The 16,636-nt window shown below is 33.7% G+C and overlaps 1 protein-coding gene across 7 annotated transcripts in view; it reads right to left on the bottom strand.

The window, feature by feature from the left end:
• The window catches only part of sff (BRSK family serine/threonine-protein kinase sugar-free frosting), a 141,973-nt gene that overhangs the window by 44,051 nt on the left and 81,286 nt on the right, over nucleotides 1-16,636 (bottom strand). Inside the window, exon 1 of one of the 7 annotated variants that reach the window (XM_073983495.1) lies at nucleotides 13,827-13,854. The exons of the other annotated variants lie outside the window; for them this stretch is intronic. The gene's annotated coding sequence lies outside the window, so the exon portion shown is untranslated. Of the gene's footprint in view, nucleotides 1-13,826; nucleotides 13,855-16,636 lie in introns of those variants that run through there. 7 annotated transcript variants of the gene reach the window in all.

The raw sequence follows: 16,636 nt of genomic DNA, 5'->3' as shown, positions 1-16,636 counted from the left end.
ATGAGTTACCAGATTTGAAAAGCAAGTTAAATAAAACACCGTTAAACACTGTAAAATGGACCAATCTTTGTTTTAATTTCATATTCATGCATTGTCATCCAAATCTGAAAAGAGTGCAAAGTTTTAGTCCGATTGGTCAACTGTGTCAAAATTGAGTTAACTGATTTGAAATGTAATTTAAATAAAACACCGTTAAAACACTATAAAAATTTACCAATATTGGTTTTGATTCCATATTCATGTACTGTCATATAAATCTGAAAAGTGTGCAAAGTTTCAGTTCGATTGGTCAACTGCAACTGTGTTAAAAATGAGTTACCAGATTTGAACTAAACGGACACCAAAGCCAGTTAAATAAAGCACTGTAAAAATATATGTTAAAAACCTTTATGTAATGCAAAACTTCCCGATGTGTCAGTATTCTAACTTGATTAGTCAATAGTAGCTAAAAATATTTTTTTTAAATTGCAGTAATCCACATAAGAGTGCCATCAGACCATCTGTTTCTCGTATGTTATGTATCTGTTTTTCGGATCTGTAAGATCTATTCGTGTTATGTATCTGTTTTTCGGATCTGTAAGATCTATTCGTCGTGTGATACATTAAAAAAAAATTGATGAATGAAAATGAGATGACAACACATATGTAAATTTTTTCAATTAGAGCGCGCTCTATTCTCGTCTGTAAACATAAAGGGAACAGCTGTTTTGTTTGTTTGTCAAAGCTGTTGTTTACATTCTTAGGTTATGTCAAACCAAAAAACATAACCAGGTATGATAGCAACAAATTTTTGTACATATGAATTTGCATGTGAATATACAAGCTACAAAACATACGTAAAAAAGCAGATGGTCTGATGGCACCTTAAAGAAGCTGGAATAAACTGACATTTTCTTTTAGTTTTGTCATATGTGCCCCCAAAACATTATTTAAAAACAAGTAAGAAAAGTCTATAGTCGGACGGAGCCGACCATGGGATACCCTATACCACTATCCCTGGACAATCGCTCTCCACGGAACTTCTTTTCAATGATTGTGAAAATTTAATTATCAAATATCAGAGATGTAATGTATAATACTTATGACCAAAACCAAAAAGTTATCTAGCATGACAAAGACATTTTTGCAGCAAGAAAGGAAAATTTTGTTCACACAAACTAAAATGTAATGAAACCCACTTATGTAGTACTACTACTTCCATTGTTTAACCGCTACGTTATTGAAATTTTTACCAATTTCACACAAAAGTTTCAGTCCATTTAACCCGCTAAGTATTATCTGATCTTCACGTTGGTTTGTGCGCTTCTTCTTCATCATAAACTCAAACTTTGTTTAAAATTTTGCGGGTTTTGTAGGTCAAAATACCTACAGAGCCGCTACAAAATTGGTTAAAATTTTGTTTTTGGTCCATTTCATCCCCTGAACATTTCACGATCATCACCAAAAACTAATAATTTCTATTCTGGCCCGAACCCGACCTCCTTAAAAAATTCGTTACAATAGGTCCATAATTGCGGCCTTAAGCTGGTTTACAATTTTTAATGGACGGACACAAATCGCTAAATGATATGAACCAATTAAGGGTTCTAGGACGAATATTTCGTGGTGTTACATAACCTTTTGGAGAGACAATATGTAGCATGGGATAAAAATGTGGATCTCTACACAGAACCCATTATATATTAGGCAGTAGGCCCGTTATCTTGCAAACACTTTATTGCAATTTACATCAGAGGAAAGGTCAGTAGTTTTTTTTCCATATGTAGGCTACTTTGCGAAATATATATGTCCTCAAGGAATTAAAATATCGACCAAAAATAAAATTTTTATATTTTTCATACAAAAGTAATGGTCCATTTCACCCGGTAAAGAATATCAGATCATCATTCAAAATTGTAGGCATCTTTTTCGACCTATACTCTTACCCGGTGCAAAATTTCGTGACTATTGATGTATAATTGCGACTTCTAGCGAGTTTATTATTACACTACAAACAAATAACGGGATATATTAGGCTGTAACTCTGTTATCTGATCATGCACACCAACATAATTGGCATCAATTGAAAGGTCAAGCGTTCCACTTTCAAGTATATCTCACTTGTCCAGAATGCCACTTCCAGGAATTAAGATATAAGCTGTATATTAAAATTTTTCACAATTTTCACACACAAGTTTTGGTCCATTTAACCCTCTAAATACTATCCGATCGCCATCTCAAATTACAAGCTTCTCCTTTGTGATATACTCTTACCTTATTTAAAATTACGGGTTGATCGGACTATTATTGAGACCTACAGAGCCGCTAGAAAATTGGATAAATATTATGTTTTTGGTCCATTTCACCCGCTAAATATTTCACGATCATCACCAATAAGAATAGGGATCTATTCTGATCTGAACCCGACCTCCATACAAAATTTCGTGACGATCGGTCCATAATTGCGTCCTGGAGCGTGTTTACAATTTATAATGGACAGACGGACGGAGGAACGGACGGACACACATCTCAAAATCGCTTTATTTCGTCGAGATATGAAGATTGGTATACCACATTGGGGGTCTCCGACGAATATTTCGCGGTGTTACATGAATTTTTACCAAAAACAAACTTATAATACCCTTTTCCACATTGTGGTAAAGGGCTAAAAATATAACGATACAAATTTAAGCCCTATCAACGTTTAACCAAACGATGAAAAATTGTTTGGGCAGCAAAAAATCCCAAAACTACAAATGTATTGTCAAAAACTTTGTCGAACTTGTGTTATATTATATGTTATTTTTTCATATGTTCCATTTATATATCGACGCCTCCAAACAATAGTATGCTAAGTCGACTTAACATGTTTTCAAGTTCTTTACATTTTTATATTTAACGTCCTTTAACTTAAATTCTGTCAAATTTTGGTAATAATCGGACAATCCGAACAGAAGTTATAAACAAATATTTACTTGGCATAGTACTGAAGGTCAAAGAAATTTCCAAACTTTTAGAGCTTGTCCTGCAAAACTCACTGTTCAGAATTAGCAAACTATTATTTGGAGGTGTCGAGCGTCCTTTAACTTAAATTCTGTCAAATTTTGGTAATGATCGGTCAATCCGAACAGAAGTTATAAACAAATATTGACTTAGCATAGTACTGAAGTTCAAAAAAATGTCCACACTTTGAGAGCTTCTCCTGCAAAACTCACTTTTTAGACTTAGCATACTATTATTTGGAGGTGTCGATATAAGCCTTTTGAAAAAATAATTTTTTAATGTAGAAAAAATTCTTTGTTTTCTTTAAAGAATTTCATGCAAATATTTGTTAAAAAAAAACTGCAATGCTAGAATACTGATAATTCGGATAGTGTTGCAGTACATGAAAGTTTTTAACATATATTTTTAAAATTGCATGATGTTTTCAAAAATTTTTTAGTATTTAATTTTTCTAGAACATATTTGATGTCCTTGTTATCCTTGAATACAATAAATGAAAATTATTATAAAAAGCCAATATTCTCCTCTTTAATAAGACACCAACACCAAGCATTTAAAACTTTTTTTTGAAAAATGTCGTCCTTTGAAATTTGAATGTCCATTAAAAGGTCAACAGGGTGAGACAACGAAAACTCGTATGTGCCATTTTACTCCATTTTGCTTGTTGCTTCAGACGTATAAAGTCCGGTTCATGTGTAATTTTGGCTGTACATATATGTAAATTAATTTAATTTTAAGCTTACAGGAAGAATATATTAGACAGTTTACTTTTAAAAATCCAATTGATGGGAACTCGAAGTAAAACATTTTTTATTAACACGCTTCAAATTAGACAAACTTTAGTCTCCTTGTGTATCTTCGGGAATACAAATGGTTTTAAATGAGTTGTTAATCCATATTACACCAAGACCTCGCTTTGCGTCTTTTCCCTTTGCGTTGTTTTCGAAATTGCGTCGCTTCTTAGTTAATACCAACTTTCACTATGCGTCGTTCGATTTTCCATAGCATGATACCCTCCATGCTATGGAAAATCGAACGACGCATAGTGAAAGTTTGGTTTTCCGTTTGTAACGAATTGAAATAATCATTTGCGGCCCAATAAAGTATAATACTCTTGATCAGAGTAAAATTCTACATTGATTTAGCCATGTTCGTCCGTTTGTTGTAATCACGCTATCTTCCGCATGATTTGAAATAGAGGAAATTTTGCACACATGTGTACTAGGGTTATGACTTTTTTACAACCTCATATCCCTGTATCATAGCGTGATGAGTTTTGCCATAAGATTACAAAAAATCTTAATTATAAGGTGATTCGATGAAAAAACCTCACGCACAAAATGATTCTAAAATTTGAATTGATCAAAATTATGGAAAATTTTTTGAAGTCACTGAAAACAGATATTTAATTGAAAATAAACTTTAGAGCCACATGAGATAATTAAAATGACATAAAATTTATTTCTCACTATTTTTCTTCAATTCTGAGAATCGTAAAAATGTCGTAAACGCTTTTATTCAAAAATATAATTTTTTAACAAAAAACAAAAAATTTAAAATTTTTTCAAATTGACTTTTTTCGCGACTTTTTTAATATTTGAATGAAATAAACGTTATTATAGTTATTAGTAGGCTTATATTTATTCATTCGTGCAACAAAAAATAATTTTTTGAAAAACATTTTTTTTTTCATTTCATATATTTTTTCAAAAAATTATTTTTTTAAAATCGATTTGTGCGTGAACTTTTTTTATATTTCAATGGAATAAACGATAGCATAGTGATTAATACGCAAAAGTTTATTCATCCCTGTTACAGGAAATCATTTTTGAGGAAAAATGTCAAAAAGTCATAACCCTAATGTGTACTTGGTCTGTACTTAGATCAAGTTCGAAGATGGACTGTATCGGTCCATGTTTTACGACAGCACCCATGACTGTTTTAGCTAAATTTTCTGGTGACATAGACCAAAATGATTAGTTTTTGGTGATGATCGTGAAATGTTCAGGGGATGAAATGGACCAAAAACAAAATTTTAACCAATTTTGTAGCGGCTCTGTAGGTCAAAATAATAACTCGCAAAATTTTGAACAAATTTTGAGTTTATGATGAAGAAGAAGCGTACAAACCAACGTGAAGATCAGAGAATACTTAGCGGGTTAAATGGACTGAAACTTTTGTGTGAAATTGGTAAAAATTTCAATAACGTAGCGGTTTCATTACATTTTAGTTTGTGTGAACTAAATTTTCCTTTCCTGCTACAAAAATGTCTTTGTCATGCTAGATAACTTTTTGGTTTTGGTCATAAGTATTATACATTACATCTCTGATATTTGATAATTAAATTTTCACAATCATTGAAAAGAAGTTCCGTGGAGAGCGATTGTCCAGGGATAGTGGTATAGGGTATCCCATGGTCGGCTCTGTCCGACTATAGACTTTTCTTACTTGTTTTTAATGTATTTGTTTTTTTTTAAAACACTCATGTGCTTTTGTATTTTTTCAGCATGGGGGGCAATATATCCCGGGCATTGGATCTGTTTCTCACATGTCAACACCGATGAGTTGTAATAGATGTAGGAAATGGGTGCACTTCCGAGGCAGATCTGGTTTAAGTCGCCACCAGGACTACGGCTATTGCAGCAATGTTGCTGCCGGCTGTGCCAGAACATCTTCAGACATGTCTCCAACTTCGTCGTCGGAATATGAGAAATCTCCGCAGCATTTTGCACGGAGAACGAAAACGGTCCTACGAGGAGATTGCCACAGCTCTCCAGACATCAACATTTTCTAATAAATGATATGGGTCTGATAAATGACACGTGCTGGCAATCCCTATCAGTGTCTCCATAAACAGACCACCCGACTTTATAACTTTTAACGTTAACAGGCTAACAGGCATATGCGAAAAAGTGACTAATCCACCTGTTACTTTAAAAGTCATCATATATTCCAAAAAGTGCGCATTGCATTTAAACCGACAATTTATAGAGCCCTTTCAGCCGATGATATAGCACCACAATTTGCGATGAACGAAATCATCCAAAGCTGACTCGAAATCTCAATGGTAGTGTTCAAGCAACTGAATAAATCCGGCGTTGAGTATTTGACAAGTGTCCTCAATTTATCGGCAAACATATTGTACCCGAAGCCAGGAAAGTTGGCAGGTTGTAGCAGCAGAGGCCAGCCGATATCCCGACTGTCGTTTGTAGCTATTATCCAAAAGACACTACTCCTACCCATGATGAGTACCAGTTTTTTCCCAGCTTCCCAATATCACAGTGAAATCCGGAAAATGCACAGTACCACAGTACAGTATAGCAGTACATGCCATATCCATACTAATACAAAACAGGCCGCGCAACCGTACCGACATGGTGGCTCTTGACCTATCAAAGGGCTTCGATGGTATCGACCGTGCCAAGCTTTTCGAGGACATTGGGAAGACAATGGTACCTTCCTAACTAACTTATGAGCGACTAATTCATCAGTATCTCAAGGTGTTGTGACAAATATCTTTAGATTCGTTTAAAATAATAATCCTTGATGAAAAACAATACAATAGTGTAATATTAGTTAAAGTAGGTATTATATCATTTAACGTTTAACACATAGTCCATATGAACAACACCTCCCGATTTTCGTTATTTTGAAGGGTATATCCCTATTATCTAACCGAAATGGCTGAAATTTAGTATTAAGTTTTCTTAGGTTCACGTTTTGATTTTTAAAAATTTTTGGCCGGATAATCCGTATAGAAATGAGTATGGCTTTCGTTAAGGATATACAACATTCCTTCAGAGAATTGTTGAAATGAAGGTAGAAGCCACAATTAACGACATCTTGGCCGATTATTATAACCCTTCCGTAGGTAAATTAAGGGCGATATCGGACAGATAACCCTTTTTTATTCTTACACATATAAATTGCGCACGAGAAAAAATTGATACCAAATTCAAATCAACCAATCAGATTCGAGTAGACTTGGAGAATACTGTTTTTTGGCTTGACGTTGTCATACTTTTACATAATATAACATTTGTTGCAACTGGAAGATGTAATAACAAATCCCTAGTAATGCGATAACAATAACGGACTTTAAAAATACGATATAAGAACAGCCCTTTGTGTAGTCACTTGTAGTAGTCCTTAGTTGATTAGTATTGGTCCTATGATGATTGGTATTCCCAAAAATTGTTGACAAAGGTCCACATTTTGGTATTTTGTGGATTTTGGGTAATTGTTCAAAGAACAATAGCTGTTATTCGACATTTTAGGTTCCGAAAGGTCAGAAAACTTCTCTACGAAGAATTGGTGTTACATGTAAACAATTTGGTATAATCCCCATACCGCGGTACCTCACGATTTTAGTTACTCTGTTGACTTTAACTATATTTTTTCGGCCGACATACCTAAGTAATCCTTCCAATCTGAGAACCCACAACTCAGATTTGATGGTACAAAGGTACCCCTCGATGTGAAGTCCTTCAAAGGATTTTTCTACTGAAGTGGCTTAAATTGGTACTTCGGATTCTCAATAGGCAGATAACCTCCACACCGAAAATGATCTATATAGGTTCAAATTTTGGTATGTACCTCATTTACATACATACATAGTTCTAGACTAGAGTGACCCAAAAAAACAACATTTCTTTTTTTTTTTTTTGAACTCCAACCCCAAAATTTTTTTCCATTTGATCCAAAAACCTTATATATGAAATTTTATGGCGATCGGCTAACGTTAATCCGTGCCAACCTAGCGAAAAAATCGAACTATGAAAACCTATTCGCGCCACCAACTATACATTTACTATGGTATATGCATTAGCATCTGTTACAACAATATCAACAAGTTTTACAAAAATAAATCATTTCGTACGTTTTGCTAGCACAACTTCATTCCGAAATTATTACCCAAAGTATTATTCAACGATTTCAACAAATAATTACATTTTTCATTAATAATTTTGTTTTTAAGTTTTTGCTTTAAAATAAACACATTTGGTTTCATAGTTCGATTTTTTCATTCACGAGCAAATATTGGATCAAATTGAATGTAGTAATTAGGCCCTGTATTCAAAAAATTCAGAGTTCAGTGTTGTGCGGATTAGAAGCGCATGGAATGGCATGTCTATTGGACAAAATGTATGAATATCAAGGTTTTCCATGGAGTATATCTCAAACACCAATTAGAGAATGAAAATTTACACAACATACTACAAAATTTGTGTTCTTCACTAAATATTATTCCTCCTAATATTAAATCGATCTATCGCTTAAAATAAAATAAAACCCACATTGGAAAAACAACAACAAACGACGGCGTAATTTTGGTAAAGTTATTCTCTGCACAAGAGAGAAATAACTTACTCAAAGCTGCAAATATTTTTAAAAGACAAAACAAAATTCAACTTCCCCTACGTCTTGTTGGCTTTGACACCGATGTTCCCTTCTTTATTAATGAGGATCTCACCAACACAAATTATAAAATTCTCAAATCCGCAGTAACGCTAAAAAAGAAAAAACAAATAACAGCTGCTTTCACATTACGCGGGCTCGTCTATGTGAAATGCTTTGATGCTGATACCCCCATCAACATTGAGTCAATAGAGAAGCTTAATAGTTTATTTCGCTCCTCTCATCACCACACTTACAACGATGAAGCTGTCAACTGACTTTCATTCTCATTGCTGTCTTATCCCAGTGTTGCCAACAGTGATATCACTGCATTGCCAATTATATATTCATAAATTTAAGTTGCCAATCTGGCCGTTATACTCTGAATTTATCTCTTACTATACCTTGCTTCATTATTACATAAAATTTTATACAAAAAACGTAAATCATCAATTAACAAAATTAGTTTATTACAATATTTGCAAATTATTGATATTTAAGATACCTTCACATAATTATAATTTTTTATATAAAACCAAAATTTTAAATTCAACCCAAATTTCGAGAATGCAGGTATTTGTTGCATATATTACAGTCATCAATGATATTTGATACTAGATATAATTCCAAAGACGAGTTATTTACCCTCTTAAGAATTCTATCCAAGCAAAGGAATGGATTAAAGTTTGTGCACATCAACGCTCAAAGTCTAAACAACAAACTTGACGAATTTCAGCAAATATTCGTTTCTTCAGATATTGACATTATTTGCGTTTCTGAAACGTGGTTTCACTGCCAAGTACATGACGGAATCTATAATATCCCCGGATATTCGCTGTTTCGTGCTGATAGAACATCTTTCGCTGGTGGCGTTTGTATATACGTGAAAAATGGCATTAAATGTAGGGTTATACTAACATCTAATAATGTTAGCCCAATTGAATACATATTCTTGGAGCTGATTCTTAAAAAGTGCCAAAAGTGTCTTGCTGGTTGCGTCTACAGACCCAATAAACATTCTGATATTACAGATTTGCTGTCAAATTTACAAAATATCTCAATATCGTACAATGATATAATTATATGCGGTGATTTCAACAGTAATATCCTAGTCGAAAAAACGCTATCAGACGAGTTTGGAATGCTGGGCTTATACCCTATTAACACAACATCTGCTACTCACTTCCATACCTATTCGAACAGTCTCATCGATATTATTTTCTCAAATCAACTGGAAAAAATACGTTTGTATGATCAACTATTAGCTCCAGTGTTTTCAAAACATGATCTTCTTTATATGGTTTATGATATCGATGTTCCCACCATTAAAGAAATAATTTCGTATCATGATTTTAGCAAAATTAATTACAACCTTTTAAACCATCACTTATTAAACACTAATTGGAATGAGATCTATGCGATGACAAATGTGAATGACCAAGTACAATTTCTTCAAGAACAATGTAATATCATTCTAAATGAATGTGTACCCATAAAAAGCATTTCACCCAAATATAAGGAGAAACCCTGGTTTAATAACCACATCAAACAGCTCATTTCCGAACGAGATGCCAGCTACAAAAGATGGAAAAGATACAAAACGTCAGAACTTCACGAACAATTTAAAGTTCTTAGACGAGAAGTCGCAAGTATTATTCAAAAAGCAAAATCTACTTATTACAAAAATAAATTTTCCACAGCAATAGGCAGCAAAGCTAAATGGACAAAAATACGTGAAATTGGCATTGGAAACAAGACAAAGTCTCATTCAAATGTTGACGTTGATATTGACCAGTTAAACTTAAAATTTGTTGGTGATAACTCAGTCTGCAACTATGATCATTACTATTCAAACTTAAACACCGTACAAATTGAAAATGAATTTACATTCAGATGTATTCAACAAGATGAAGTCTTTTCAAGTTTCAAAGAGATTTCATCTAATGCTGAGGGAATGGACAGTATACATCCAAAGCTTTTAAGAATAATCTTGCCATCTTTACTGCCTTACATAACACACATATTTAATACTGTTCTTCTTAAGTCTGTGTTCCCCGATTCGTGGAAAAAAGCCAAAATTATTCCACTGCCAAAATCAAACAATGACTTCCGTCCCATATCAATTTTGTCCCTAATATCCAAAGTTATGGAAAAATTGATCTATAAACAAATAAATGAGTACGTTTCAAAAAATAACTTGTTAACCGAACATCAATCCGGATTCAGGAAAAACAGAAGCTGCGTCACCGCTCTTATAAACGTCGCAGAAGACCTCAGATTTAACATGGACAGTAAGCAAGATTCACTTCTTATACTTTTGGACCACAGCAAGGCATTCGACACCGTAAATCATTCGATTCTCCTACAAAAACTCGAAAAACTATTCAGCTTCTCCGCATCTGCTTGTCGCCTGATAAACTCGTATTTAACAAATCGATCACAAACTGTTTCTTTTAACAATAAATATTCTCTGGAGTTACCCGTAAGAAATGGCGTGCCCCAGGGATCTGTTTTGGGCCCGTTATTGTTCTGTATTTACATTAATGATTTACCAGACGCGTTGAAACACTGTCAATTGCATATTTATGCTGATGATGTACAATTGTACTTAGGATCTAACTCGAGGGATATGAAAACAACATTAAATAAAATTAATGATGATTTAAAACATATGTCAACCTGGGCTGAAAACAATAAATTACAAATAAATCCCTCTAAATCAAAATGTATTTACATCGCGAGAAACAAATCTCCAACTGATACTGATGCATTAAAAATTAATGGCTCTGTAATTGAGTATGTAACTTCCGCCTCTAATCTTGGTGTGGTTTTCAATGAAAAACTATCGTGGTCGAATCACATCAGTATGGCAACCGGAAAAGTTTATGGAATGCTACGGAATCTTTGGACAGTCCATACCACCACTCCCATTCAAATTAGGATGTTACTTGCAAAGTCATACCTCATACCCACACTCTTGTACGGATGCGAAGTTTTTTATAGTTGCAACTATGCCGACCAATGCAAGCTGAAAGTCACGTTCAACAATATTGTAAGATATGTATTTAATAAAAAACGTAGCGATCGGATTTCAGAATTTGCGTATAAAATATTCAATATGTCGTTCGACAACTACCTGAAATATAGGAGCCTAATATTTTTGCACAATGTTCTAACAAAGAAGGAACCCTCATACCTAATAAAACGCATACAATTTGCTCAGTCCGAGAGAGGTAGGAAAATTATTCAATTAAAATTTAAAAACTCAAAATCTGAGAAACAATTTTTCGTACCAACTATCCGTCTTTGGAATTGTCTTCCACCCTGCATTCAAAATATAAGCAACAACCTGCAATTTAAACATTATTTACAAAAATATCTCAGTAGAAATGTTGTTCAAACTTAATTCTTCATTATTACTTTTAATTTTATTATTCAATTATAATGTTTGTTATTAATATAATTTGCTCCCAAACATTGTACCCCAAGAAATGTCCTCTGTACCACTAGCACTAATTCATAAGAATATTATTATTCTCATTGTGCTATATTTACATTAAATAAATAAAATAAATAAATAAATAAATAAATAAAATTGTTTTACTGTCTTAATAAAAATTCTGTATCCATTTTTTTAAATATGTTGATAAATAGTAGTAGAAAATAATGGAGAAAAATTTATTGTTGTGCGCCATAAAGTGCTAATATCTACAAAGTTGTAGCTGAAAACAACCGTAAACGAAATTTATGCTCAAAACATTGGTTATATGGTATTTAAATCTGCTGTAATTTGTATTGTATATTGTACCCTCAGCCTTTAGGCTACCAATAAAAATGTACTTCATCGACATAATGGTCTTACACTTTTCATATGTTTTAATGAAATTCGCTTCAAAGAATTTGGAACCGATTTAGCCCAGCTCGTCCGTCTGTCTGGCTCGAGCTCATTATTACACTCGAAAGGTCCACCGATTTGGTCAAATTTTGGATTTCGCAATACTTTGTCCAAACTTTGTGTCATATCGGTCCACTCCTTCGGGCACTTCCCCAAAAGACTTTAACATGTTTCGCTAAAATGATGCTCACAATAACAAATAGATTTCTTCGAGACATAGATTAGGTTCGGATACGGATTAAATCGGTGAACTCCTTCAGTTACCTCCCACACAAAATTTCAAATATCCGATTTCACCGAAACTTGAATATCCTAAAATTACTTCCAGACATACACATATCCAAGTTCCAAGAGTGTTTATATAGGACAGCATCTTCGGCTACCTCCTTCACAAAAGTTCAACACAAGTGCAGTTCAAGGGCTGTTCGAGGATCCATTGGGAATTTTGACCAATGGAATTTCTTGCGGTCTTGTTTACATCTACATTCAATTTTTCGTCGGTAAGTCCATGTTTCCTAACATACCCAGGAAAAATTCGGATCCGTCAGTCATTATGTAACCCATTACAAAGTGATGTAAACAAAAAAACTACGTATATTACTACTTACGAGGGCAGTTCGGAAACTTCTTAGCCTAGCACAAAAAGCGCGGTAGAAACAGAAAAAAGTTAAGTGTTTTGGAAATTTCAATCTCTGTTATGAACACATGTTAAATTTTGGCAACTCCTTCATATAGAAACAGGTGTTCAAAAAAGACGCATCCGCAATTTTTTTGCAATGGAAAAATTGGAAATGCGTGCTGTCATTAAATATTTACATAAAAAAGGTTTATCGGGACAAGAAATTCATAATGATATGGTGAATGTGTTAGGTGAAAGTGCTCCTTCATATGCAACAGTAAAAAATTGGGTTGCTGAATTTAAACGTGGTCGTACAAGCATTGAAGATGAACCACGTAGTGGACGTCCAAAAACAGCAACAACAACAGAAATTGTAGCCAAAGTACATGATATGGTATTAAATGATCGACGAATAAAAGTGCGTGAAATTGCTAATATCATGGGCATCTCAAATGATCGAGTCTATTTAATTTTGCATGAAGAACTACAGATGAAAAAGCTTTCAGCAAGATGGGTGCCGCATTTGTTAACAGTCGATCGAAAACGCATAAGAATGAACATTTCTCAAAAAATTGGGTTTGCTGAATTTAAACGTGGTGGTACAAGCATTGAAGATGAACCACGTAGTGGACGTCCAAAATCAGCAACAACAACAGAAATTGTAGCCAAAGTGCATGATATGGTTTAAATGATCGACGAATAAAAGTGCGTGAAATTGCTAATATCATGGGCATCTCAAATGATCGAGTCTATTTAATTTTGCATGAAGAACTACAGATGAAAAAGCTTTCTGCAAGATGGGTGCTGCATATGTTAACAGTCGATCAAAAACGCATAAGATTGAACATTTCTCAAGCTTGTTTGGATCGTTTTAAGCGAAATAAAATGGATTTTAAGCGTCATTTCATAACTGTTGATGAGACATGGACCCACCACTATACTCCAGAGACAAAAGAACAATTCAAACAATGGACTGAAGCTGGAGGAAGTGCCCCAAAGAAGGCAAAAACAATTCAATCGGCTGGTAAGGTTATGGCAACGTGTTTTTGGGACTTCAAAGGTATTTTATTGATTGACTACCTGCAAAAGGGTAAAACAATAAATTCAGAGTACTATTGCAAGCTTTTGGATCAATTAAATGTACAAATTCGAGAAAAACGTCCTGGCTTACAACACGAAAAAATAATTTTTCATCAAGACACCCCACCAGCGCACAAGAGTGTTTTAACAATGGCTAAAATCAATGAATTAAAGTACGAGTTGCTTGACCACCCACCTTATTCTCCTGATTTAGCTCCCAGTGACTTTTACTTGTTCCCAAATCTAAAAAAAATCCTTGCTGGCAATCGTTTTACCTCAAATGAAGATGCAATTACAGTTGTAAACCACTATTTTGAAGACCTTGAGGAAAACTTTTTTAATCAAGGGATAGAATTGCTAGAAAAGCGTTGGACTAAGTGTATTGAAGTTTCAGGAGATTATATTGAAAAATAAATATATTTTTGAAAAACTAACTATTCTCTTTCATTGATAGGCTAAGAAGTTTCCGAACCGCCCTCGTACTAAGTTTTGAGTGCGACTACAAATCGTAGGGTTGTGTCTTCAACGCTCACCGTAGGCCGGGTACTTTTTGTTAAGAACACAAAGAACAATTGATGGTGCACATGTAAGCACACGTAAGCATTTAAACAATCATTAATGTTCGTACGCGTGGCATAATGTGTAGTGTGTTCGGCTACAAAGCAGAAGTTCGTGTTTTCAAATCCAGCAAAGAGCGAAATAAAATAAAAATATGGAGTGTGTTGAAATTGAAAACAAATTCCACCTCAACTGTTCTACGAAATGTAGAAAATATTTTTATAGCTTATTTTTCAACTTCCAGTGACCATAGAATAACTAGTAATTCAGTGCGACATGTTCTTGTTAAACTAATGAGTTAGGAGGGGGTTTTGTAAGTAGTGACGACTACCAAAACGTACTATAAAAACCCATTATTTAGTAAGGATTTTCTTTGCTGGGATAATGGCCCAAAAGCTCTAAATATTGACACGAAATCTATCAAAAGGAATGACCTCCAAAATTAGGTCTACTAACAAACAAAAGGACACGAAATAGTGGAGCTCCCTGACTATAAAATATTTAGGAAACAAATTTTAGCCCATATTATAAGTGTCTATATATACAAGTCTCAACTCACACAGGTTGAGGGTATATCTCTGTCGACAAACCAAACTGATACTTGGTTACTTGTTTTCCAGAAAACAGTAGTTATGAATTTTCATAAGTTTGCCTATACTGCACTATAGGTAATTTGCCCAGTTTTTTGAGGGAAAAGCCGATTTTGCAACTTTTAATAATAACAAATTTTTAGTATGCATTGAAAAAAGAACATGTAAAATTTTATTAATATGAATGATATTTTTCAAAATATCGCCATTATTCGGGTTTAAATTGCAGTCAAAGTGCGAATTTCGAAGAAAAACTAAAACAAAAATAAATTATATGGCATATTTCAATGCGTTTGAAACCGTGGAAAAAATAAACCAAATTTAAATATATATAAAATGGAATAGATTGGCAATTGCGATTGGAATTTATTTAATAAATGATATAGCTTAAACATATTGTGTAGCGACTTAAAAACACAAAAAGTCAGAAATAAATATTTTATTTTTCTTAAACTCACTTCATATAGACGTTTACTAAATTGGACATGTTTGGCAGTGTTTCTGCCACCTAGAACACATTACTGAAAGTCTTCTGCATTGGTATTACTAAGTTTTAAAACCCGATTTTGACCGTTTTTTAAATGGTTTTATTTAGCTCACCCCGTTTGTGTTATTATTTATTCTTGGGTCAAATTTAGTAATTCAAATTTCACCCTCTTCCTGTCAACCGATTAATCTGAAATTTTGTATACACTTTGGATTTTGGTGACAATACAATTATGTTTATTCATTATCATTATAAATTCAATATGGCCGCCGCTACAAAACGGCCGATAACGTAGGTTTTATCAATCCCATCAATATGGGTATCAAATGAAAGGGCTCAACAAGCAGAATACAATATACTATAAAAAATTGAAATCCAAGATGGCGGCCGCTACAAAATGGCGGATAACGTAGATTTTATCAATCCCATCAATATGGGTATCAAATGAAAGGGCTCAACAAGCAGAATACAATATACTATAAAAAATTGAAATCCAAGATGGCGGCCGCTACAAAATGGCGGATAACGTAGGTTTTATCAATCCCATCAATATGGGTATCAAATGAAAGGGCTCAACAAGCAGAATACAATATACTATAAAAAATTGAAATCCAAGATGGCGGCCGCTACAAAATGGCGGATAACGTAGGTTTTATCAATCCCATCAATATGGGTATCAAATGAAAGTGCTCAACCAGTAGAATACAATGTACTATATAAAATTAAAATCCAAGATGGCGGCCTCTACAAAATGGCGGATAACTTAGGTTTTATCAATCCCATCAACATGGGTATTAAATGAAAGGTCTCAACAAGTAGAATACAATTTACCATGCAAAATAATGAATATAAATAAAAATAGATAAAAAAAAACTTTTTAAGTTAAACGGTTTTATGTTAAACATACATTGCAATGTTTAAGATAAATGTACTAAAAACCAAAAAATAATAAAATAGATACAGTCGTGGGAATTATAAACATATGCATAGACTAGACTAAAATAAAACCGTGGGGCACGTCAATTGTC

Source organism: Musca autumnalis, unplaced genomic scaffold, assembly GCF_047663935.1.
Source record: "Musca autumnalis isolate F117 unplaced genomic scaffold, ASM4766393v1 scaffold_4, whole genome shotgun sequence".
NCBI lineage: Eukaryota > Metazoa > Arthropoda > Insecta > Diptera > Muscidae > Musca > Musca autumnalis.
This window is presented reverse-complemented; position numbering and strand designations above follow the sequence as displayed.